The sequence below is a fragment of the Amblyomma mixtum genome, chromosome 8 (genome assembly GCF_055824585.1).
Source record: "Amblyomma mixtum isolate Tamu chromosome 8, ASM5582458v1, whole genome shotgun sequence".
Taxonomy (NCBI): Eukaryota; Metazoa; Arthropoda; class Arachnida; order Ixodida; family Ixodidae; genus Amblyomma; species Amblyomma mixtum.
The window spans coordinates 147,421,066-147,431,220 of record NC_143019.1 but is presented as its reverse complement, the minus strand read 5'-3'; the positions used below and the strand labels follow the sequence as shown (position 1 = coordinate 147,431,220).

At 44.0% G+C, this 10,155-nt stretch overlaps 1 pseudogene; it reads left to right on the top strand.

Annotated features, from left to right (window-relative positions):
- Positions 1 to 2,822: 2,822 nt before the first annotated feature.
- Positions 2,823 to 9,530, top strand: LOC149334733 (uncharacterized; annotated as a pseudogene).
- The last annotated feature ends 625 nt before the right edge of the window (positions 9,531 to 10,155 follow it).

Here is a 10,155-nt window from a genome sequence, read left to right as displayed (position 1 = left end):
TGGGAGTCTGGCTGCCTGGAAGCGTGCTGGAAGCATGCACGTGTCATACCTATCCTCAACCCTGGAAAACTATCAACTGACTTGAACGCCTATTGTCGCATTGCGCTTCTCATCTGTGTTAGAAAACTGATGGAGGAAATGGTACACTCCCGCCTTACTTGGGACCTGACGAACAGGGGAATTTACCCTCCGACCATGTCTGGTTACTGAAAAGGATGCAGCAGCATTGACAACGTTATTGCCCTTACCAGTTGTGTCAAATGACCATTGAAAATTGCTCTGTTTCTTGATGTGAAGGGAGCCTTTGATAATGTGTTACAGTTTCGGTTTCGTGTTTGTTTTGTGGCGCCACCCGGTGCCGACGCGATAGAACTTGCGAGGCAGCAAGACAATAAAAAGGATACGGCTCTAGGAGCAGTTGTTCGTTGCGTAGTGGAGCGCGGTGCATCATCGTCCGTTTCTTGGAGCCTATAGCCGTTGACGGCGACCGTCGAGCCGGTCCGCCTCTCGGCATTGCTCGGTCCACTAACTCGTGGCGACGAGGCGAAAAATTCAAGTTCAAGGTCGTCTCTCCTCCGCCCCTTCTGCGCACGTGAGTTCTTCGTTGTTCTGACGAGTTCAACGCGCAAGAATTCCGTCATGCCAATGTTCGGCAACCTCGAAGCGTTCAACAGAGGAGGGGGAGACGCGTGGCCTTGCTACGTTGATCGCCTTAAAGCTTTTTTCATGGCGAATGACATCGCAAAGAGAAGTCAGTCTTCTTTAGTTGCTGTGGACAGAAAACGTATGCTCTCTTGCGGGATCTCGTGAAGCCCGCCCAACCGCAAGACAAAACCTTGCAAGAAATTCTTTCTGTTCTTGGTGACCATTACTGCCCCAAGCCATCTGCTGTCGCGCAGCGTTTCAGGTTCAACACGCGTGTTCGCGCGGAGGGCGAGTCAGTCAGTAACTTTGTGGCGTCGCTCAAAAGCCTCTCTGAACATTGCAACTTCGGAACTGAGCTTAGCAACATGTTGAGGGACCGCATCGTGTGCGGCATCAACGACACAGCCGTGCAGACGAGGCTGCTCGAGAAAGCAGACCTTACGTATGAAGACGCTGTACAGACTGCACTTGCCATGGAAGCGGCGAAGAAAGATGCCGGCAAGATAGCGAGCTCAAGCCGAAGTGCGCTTCCCACTTATCAAGTCGCGGCATCAAAGGGGCGTGTCACATGCTACCGCTGTGGGGACGAACACCTCGCGTCCGTGTGCAAGCACATCAGTAGTTCGTGCAATTACTGCAGGAAGCAGGGACACATTGCTCGAGTGTGTAACTCGAAGAAAAAGCACACTTCGTCACGGAAGGGAAAATTCACAAAGCCACATGCGTCCGCGCCTCCGGCTCGCAAAACTTCGTGTGGAACTCATCCAGTCAACACTGCTGACAACGAGTTTTTGCCGACGTGTTTGACATGTGGCCAGTCGACACCGTCTCGCCGTCACCACCCTTCACCGTGACAGTCGGCGTTTGCGGTAAGCCGCTCTGTATGGAGCTGGACACCGGTGCGAGCGTTTCCCTGGCGGAAATCTTTCCCAGCCCAACTGGTTTATGGAACAATTTACAGTTGGTTCCAGTTGGAACCAATTGGAAATTGTTTCATAAACCAGTTGGGCTGGGAAAGATTTTCGCCAGGGTTCTGTCATGGAGAAAAATCGTCTTCAGGAGCTGCTACCGTCAGTACCTGTCATGCCGTCTGATGTACTCCTGCGAAGCTACTCCGGTGAGCTCACACAAGTTCAAGGAAGAGCGGATGTCACAGTGCAGTTTCGTGACAGAAAAACGGAAATACATGATGCATCGATTTGCAGACAGCAGAAATGACGTGAAAAAAACTTGGAGTACGGCAAACGAATTGATGGGCAGATCCAAAGCAGCGGTGTCGATGATACCATCAAACGAAATTTTCCAAAAGAAAACCTTCAGACTTTGTGTGACAGGTTCAATAACACTTTTATCGCTGCAGCTGAGAAACTGAGAACAATGCAAAGTGACCGACATTATGAATATGAACTGAAACGCGCATGCGCGCACTCTGCATATCTCCCAGCGATGTCTGAAATGGATCTATGGAATATAATAAGGGGCATGAAAAAGATTAAACCACCAGGGTTTGATAAAATTCGCTCTAGGGATTTCTGCACGAACTTTGAGATTATCAAACAGGTCCTCCTTAAGATATTGAATGGGATATTCGAAACAGGTATAATACGCAAAGAATTGAAAATTTCAATTGTGAGGCCGGTTTACAAAAACGGTAAAAGAAATGACTGCACAAATTACAGGCCGATAGCGATATTGTCCACTATTGCACACATAATGGAAAAGCATATTGTCTCTGTAATGCAATCCTTTTGCAAAAAGTATTCCCTGAATAACATGGCGCAATACGGGTTCACTGAAAATCTTTGCTAGAGGAATTCTCTGACTATATAACCGCATCAATAGAAAATAATAACGTAGTCTTAGCTCTATTTTTAGACCTAAGCAAGGCTTTTGACACGGTAGAACACAACTTATTACTGAAGAAATTAATGAAGCTAGGTTTCAGAGGACGCTTTTATCAATTTTTTGTAAATTATTTTTCTGACCGACTTCAGTGCATTAAACTAGAAGAGACATGCAGTGAACTTCAAATAATAAAGTTTGGTGTGCCCCAAGGGAGCACTCTCGGACCGATACTTTTCAACATATATGTTTCCGACCTCGGCCTGCTACCGCTGAAATCAAAAATTTTTCATTACATAGACGACACTGCAATTGCTCTGGAAATTCAGGATTATGGGCTCAGATTCAGTGGGCTCGGCAGCAGCGCATCGGAAACGATGTTCAGGAGCCATTTTTGCTTCATTCTTCAGGTGCTGGTGGGCCTGTTGCAAGTGCAGCCACCTGTCTTCTGCTTGCCTGGACTGTCTGCCGTCATCGCCGATATCAACAACGACCTACTGGCACGTGCTGATGTGACAAGCGTCAACAGAATCATCGAACCGGCAGCCAGGATTTCTGCGCATGCCCCGACATCTGGGACGGCAGAGCTTGTGGTTCACCAAGCCTTTAAAAGGAGCCCTACATCTGCGTTCATCTTCAGTGGGCTCGGCAGCAGCGCATCGGAAACGATGTTCAGGAGCCATTTTTGCTTCATTCTTCAGGTGCTGGTGGGCCTGTTGCAAGTGCAGCCACCTGTCTTCTGCTTGCCTGGACTGTCTGCCGTCATCGCCGATATCAACAACGACCTACTGGCACGTGCTGATGTGACAAACGTCAACAGAATCATCGAACCGGCAGCCAGGATTTCTGCGCATGCCCCGACGTCTGGGACGGCAGAGCATGTGGTTCACCAAGCCTTTAAAAGGAGCCCTGCATCTGCGTTCATCTTCAGTGGGCTCGGCAGAAGCGCATCGGAAACGATGTTCAGGAGCCATTTTTGCTTCATTCTTCAGGTGCTGGTGGGCCTGTTGCAAGTGCAGCCACCTGTCTTCTGCTTGCCTGGACTGTCTGCCGTCATCGCCGATATCAACAACGACCTACTGGCACGTGCTGATGTGACAAACGTCAACAGAATCATCGAACCGGCAGCCAGGATTTCTGCGCATGCCCCGACGTCTGGGACGGCAGAGCATGTGGTTCACCAAGCCTTTAAAAGGAGCCCTGCATCTGCGTTCATCTTCAGTGGGCTCGGCAGAAGCGCATCGGAAACGATGTTCAGGAGCCATTTTTGCTTCATTCTTCAGGTGCTGGTGGGCCTGTTGCAAGTGCAGCCACCTGTCTTCTGCTTGCCTGGACTGTCTGCCGTCATCGCCGATATCAACAACGACCTACTGGCACGTGCTGATGTGACAAACGTCAACAGAATCATCGAACCGGCAGCCAGGATTTCTGCGCATGCCCCGACGTCTGGGACGGCAGAGCATGTGGTTCACCAAGCCTTTAAAAGGAGCCCTGCATCTGCGTTCATCTTCAGTGGGCTCGGCAGAAGCGCATCGGAAACGATGTTCAGGAGCCATTTTTGCTTCATTCTTCAGGTGCTGGTGGGCCTGTTGCAAGTGCAGCCACCTGTCTTCTGCTTGCCTGGACTGTCTGCCGTCATCGCCGATATCAACAACGACCTACTGGCACGTGCTGATGTGACAAACGTCAACAGAATCATCGAACCGGCAGCCAGGATTTCTGCGCATGCCCCGACGTCTGGGACGGCAGATCATGTGGTTCACCAAGCCTTTAAAAGGAGCCCTGCATCTGCGTTCATCTTCAGTGGGCTCGGCAGAAGCGCATCGGAAACGATGTTCAGGAGCCATTTTTGCTTCATTCTTCAGGTGCTGGTGGGCCTGTTGCAAGTGCAGCCACCTGTCTTCTGCTTGCCTGGACTGTCTGCCGTCATCGCCGATATCAACAACGACCTACTGGCACGTGCTGATGTGACAAACGTCAACAGAATCATCGAACCGGCAGCCAGGATTTCTGCGCATGCCCCGACGTCTGGGACGGCAGAGCATGTGGTTCACCAAGCCTTTAAAAGGAGCCCTGCATCTGCGTTCATCTTCAGTGGGCTCGGCAGAAGCGCATCGGAAACGATGTTCAGGAGCCATTTTTGCTTCATTCTTCAGGTTTGTTCTTATATGCCTACTAAATGCTTCCGCAGCGATAACCGCTACCTATTGCTGCTGCCTTGCCCACTATGCATTACGTACTTTTTATCTGATGTCCTGTCATTCACAGAAGATCTATTGTCATGCGGTGACATTGAATCTAACCCCGATCCAACACAGGAGGATATGTTGCTTCAGCTTGTTTCAGGCCAAACCAATATGACTGCCTCTATTAACCAGTTACTGGAAAAACAGAATACGCTGGAGGATAAAATCGGAGGTTTAGCTGTTCGCATTACCAACCTGGAAGACAAACTATCCTGTCTGGCATCTATAAACAAAGTTGTCAGTGATCTAAAAGAAATGGTAGCTCAACTTGAGCAAGATAATTCATACATGCTAAAAAAAATTGATGATTTAGAAAACAGGAGTAGGAGAAATAACTTGATTGTTTATGGTTTGGAGGAGGCTGAAGAAGAAACTCCTACTAGTCTTCATAATGCGATCCGGAAAGAACTCTTTGAAGAAAAATTGGAAGTTGAAATCAATAGCATAGAGAGGTGTCACAGGCTGGGAAAAAAGAAGAAAGATCAAAGCTGCCCCGTAATTATGAAGTTTCAGGACTACAGAGAAAAACTTGCGGTGTTACAGGCTTGTTCGAAGCTGAAAGGAACCAAATTCTCTGTGGCTGAAGACTTTTCCAGCCGAGTTCGTGAAATTAGAAAAAAGTGTGGCAAAGCTGTGCAGTGGACAAGGCTAACGGAGCTAAAGCCAAACTGATATTTGATAAGCTGGTTATCGACGGTGCTATGTTCGGATGGGACGAAGTGAAGAATGAGCGCTATCGTATATCTAAAAAGAGGGAATGACAGACGCATATTATGAACAAAAGGTTCACACTGATAAACGTCAACTGTCGAAGTATTGTCAGCAAAGCTACGCAACTTGAGGGCCTGCTGTTGACGCATGATGTAGAAATCTCTGCACTCACTGAAACCTGGTTGGGAAAAAATATTTTTGACAGCGAATTCGTACCACAAAACTACAAAGTTTTTCGCAAAGACCGAGATGGAAGGGGCGGTGGAGTGGCCATACTGTTCAAATCTTCACTGCAAGTCTTTAGAATGCCAGATATTGACGATGTAGAAGGCATCTTTTGTAAATTTTACAAAAACAATGTTCGTTACGTTTTAGGAGCCATGTACAGGCCACCCAATTCCTCTGTAGCACTCCTAGTGAATCTAAAAAAATATATTGAGCGCCATATAAAACAGAATGATAGGCTAATCTTGACTGGCGATTTTAATTTACCAAACATAGACTGGACTGCCTTTTCGTATTCTAATAACATCATTGAGCAAACTATGCTTGATATTTCTATTGCCTTTGACCTGCTTCAGGTAGTTAAAGATCCTACTAGAATCCACAATGGTTCATATTCAATTCTTGATCTATTTTTTGTAAATGGTACTGTCAAAGAAAATGTCGAATGCTATGTAACGACCGGTATTTCTGATCACAAAGCTGTTGTACTGACATTGATGAATGCAAACTTTGATCGCCGAAATACTGTCGGTTTCTTTCCTAATTTTTCTCGTGCACATGATGAATCTATTCTTGATATGCTCGACTTTCATTATGACCGCTTTATGAATTTTAATGGAAATGTGAATGACTTATGGCTATTTTTCAAAAGTGTTGTCTTTCAGTGTATTGAACGCTTCGTTCCAAAAATTGCAAAAAAGTCCCCAAAATGTAACCCTTGGATAACACGAGAGACATTACGCTCACAACGAAAGCTAAAAAGAATGAAAAAAAGGTTAAAAGCAGGAAACTATTCCCAAACGATCATTGATGAACAAACAGAAAAACTAAAACAGCTGATTGCCCATGACAAGGAAAAGTACTTTTATACTCAGCTACCTACCTTCATTAAAACATGCCCTGAGAAATTCTGGAGGCAGATAACTCCAGCTTCACGATCTCATGATACTTTCAAAGTAAATGGAATATGTGAGCGTGATGATGCTTTGGTGTCCACGGCTTTCAATGACTACTTCAAATCGGTGTTTACGCAGGATGACAGCTCTCTTCCCTGCTATTCCGTGAATTTGCCTTCAATTCCTGATGTTGTGATTTCCGAGGCAGGTGTTCTCAATTTATTATTGAAGCTTGATGTAAAAAAATCTCCCGGACCAGATGACATTCCCAACACATTCCTGAAGCGTTATGCAGAATGGTGTGCCAAGTATTTATGCATCTTATTTAACAAATCATTAAATGAAGGATCATTACCGGATGACTGGAGAACGGCAAGAATCAAACCAATTCACAAAACTGGAGACAAAGCATCTATTCAGAATTACCGTCCGATATCGTTAACATCTACAGCATGCAAGGTTTTGGAACACATCATTCATAAACATATAGCCGATTTTCTTGAACAAAACAATTTTCTAACTAATGCACAGCATGGCTTCAGACGAGGATTTTCCACTGCCACTCAGCTAGTACAAACTATACATGATTTTGCGCAGGCAATAAATGAAGGAAAGCAGACTGACGCTATATTTATGGACTTTAAAAAAGCATTTGATAAAGTTTCGCATAACAAGCTTCTTCACAAATTAGGTAATGTACTAAAAAATGACAGATTACTCGCATGGATTACAGCCTACTTAAGAAACCGTCGTCAGTTTGTAGTAGTAAATAATTCCCCTTCCCCTCCAGTTCCTGTTGATTCCGGCGTTCCCCAAGGATCTGTTCTTGGGCCACTCCTCTTCTTGATTTTTATTAATGACATTGTCGATAACATCTCAGTTTCTGTTAGATTTTATGCTGACGATTGTGTGTTATATGAAAAGATTACTACTACTGAGGACCAAGTACGGTTAAATAACGATTTCACTAAGATAATAACATGGTGTGACCAATGGCAAATGTGCGTTAATTATGATAAAACAGTGTTCATGCGTATAACTCAGAAAAAGAAGCCTCTTTTGTTTAACTATACTGCTAAAAACAAAGTTCTCTCTCAAGTGAATACTTACAAATACCTAGGTCTGCGGATCTGCAATAACCTCTCCTGGACAGAGCACGTTGACAACGTTACAGCTAATGCCCTACGCAAACTATTTTTCCTCCGACGTGCTCTGAAGCTCGGCCCCCCCAGTGTACGTTCACTTTCGTATAACACTATTATTCGCCCTATGTTAGAATATGCCGTCATAATCTGGGATCCTTTCACTAAATCTAACATTGCTAAATTAGACAGAGTCCGAAAGAAAGCAGCACGGTTTATTTACAATTCATATAACCGCACATCTATCACTGCACTTCTTAATCAAAGTGGTTTGCTTCCAGTTTCTCATAGAAATCGCATCTGTCGTCTAAAATTTTTATTTCAGTTAATCAAAGGTCAGTATAATATTGACACATCCAATATTATATCGTTCTCCTCAGGGTACAGCACAAGACAACGCCATGATTTTACAGTAACACCATTAAACGCACGAATTAACACCTTTAAGTACTCCTTTTTCCCCAGAACAATTACAGACTGGAATAATCTAACTAATGATGCAGTAACCCAAACTTCACTAAAAAGGTTTGAAAGCCACCTTTAACTTTTTTATAATGTCGTACCGCTACATTTCTTTGTTTCGTTTGTACTTTTTGAAATTGTGTTCTTGATCTTAAATTGTTGATCAATTGTTCTTGTATTGTTTGCCTGTTCCTGAGGTCGTTTTTGTTGTTTCCGGAATTTATGTATTGTGTGCCCACCCTGCGAAGGTCTTGTAAAAGATCGCAGTATCAATAAATAAAATAAATAAATAAAATAAATAATACGGGATATCAAAGCTTTCAAGAGGACTTATCAGCGATAGTAGATTGGTTCGCTCATAATTTAATTTTTATGAATGCACAAAAAACGAAATTAATGTGCTTCAGAAATCCTCATAAGGCGCTTTCGTTAAATAGGGACATATATTTGCATTCTTCTAATTGTATTTCATGCATCTGCCAACCATTACAGTTCGAGCCAGTGGTCAAGTATTTAGGAATTTTTTTTTGACCAGCACCTATCCTGGAGTGACCACGTCATTTACGTTTGCAGAAAACTGAGGGCTGTCGCAGCCATGATGTATAACCTTCGAGGGAAAAGCCCTGTCAACATTCGAAGAACTGTATATAAGTCATTAGCCGAAACAATTGTCACATACGGTATCACCTTGTATGGTACGTGTTCTGACCACAAGAAACAAAATATTAACCGAATAATTAATAGCATAGCCTATGGAACGGAATGGGAACATATAGAGACACATGAGAAATACCGCATACTAGGAATACTTCCAGTGCATGAGCTATTTAAGTATACTGTGTTGACCCGCTACTATTATTCTAACAATTTTAAGCTGTTAGTAAAGAAAGATGTATTACTACGAAAAACTGAGAAATATGTTAAACCACGAGTCTTTACAAACTATGGAAAGAAAGTCAGAAATTATTATGTACCTCAGATATTCAATGAACTAAGTGAGATGCTGTACGATTTAAAATCACGAGCTGTAATGCTGAGAGAAGTAAGGAAATGGTGTTCAACTTTGTCTTGTAATGTGTGATTTTTTTTTTTTTGCCAAGTGGGAAACTTGACGGATTTCTTTTTTTGTTTTTTTTTTTACATTTTCTCGTTTTTATATTTTGTTCGCATAGGATTGTATTACTTGTATTTACCTTGTATTATTATTTTTTCACGTTATGTGAATATTGTGAATTGCTTGATATCCTAGTTTAAGGATGCAACACTGGCTGCCTGGCCTTCTAACAAGCGCTATGTGCTTAGATTGACCAGTACTTCTTTTTGTACATTTTGTTTTGAAATAAAGACTTCGCTTCACTTCACTTCACTTCAGTGCTACCTTTATTCCTGACTGGGGAACGTTCACCTACACTTCTGGGCCGGAACTGGATTCGAGAACTGGGCATTGAGATTGCTCGCGTGGAAGCAGACGTTCATGCTGTTTCTGATGTTGAGGACCTTCTTCAAGCATTTCCTGAGGTGTTTGAACAGAGCCTGTGAACTTTCAAGGGCCCAGAAGCCACAATCCATGTTCCACAAGATGCTGTACCAAAGTTTTTCAAGCCACGGCCACTGCCCTTTGCACTGAAGGATGGGGTGTCACAAGAGCTTCAGCACCTACAGAGGGAAGGCATCCTGGAGTCAGTCACTTCTTCAGCTTGGGCTGCACCAATTGTTCCAGTGGTCAAGAAGGATGGACGTGTCAGGATTTGCGGAAATTTCAAGATTACCTTTAATCCAGTGGCTCTGGTGGAAAAGTATCCAATTCCAAGAATTGAGGACCTGTGGGCCATGCTGTCAGGAGGTGAGAAGTTCACGAAGCTGGATTTGAGGGACGCCTACCAGCAAATAGTTCTTGACGAAGAATCTAGAAAGTATGTCACAATCTCCACACACATGGGATTATTCCAGTATACACGTCTTCCTTTTGGCGTGTCATCGGCACCA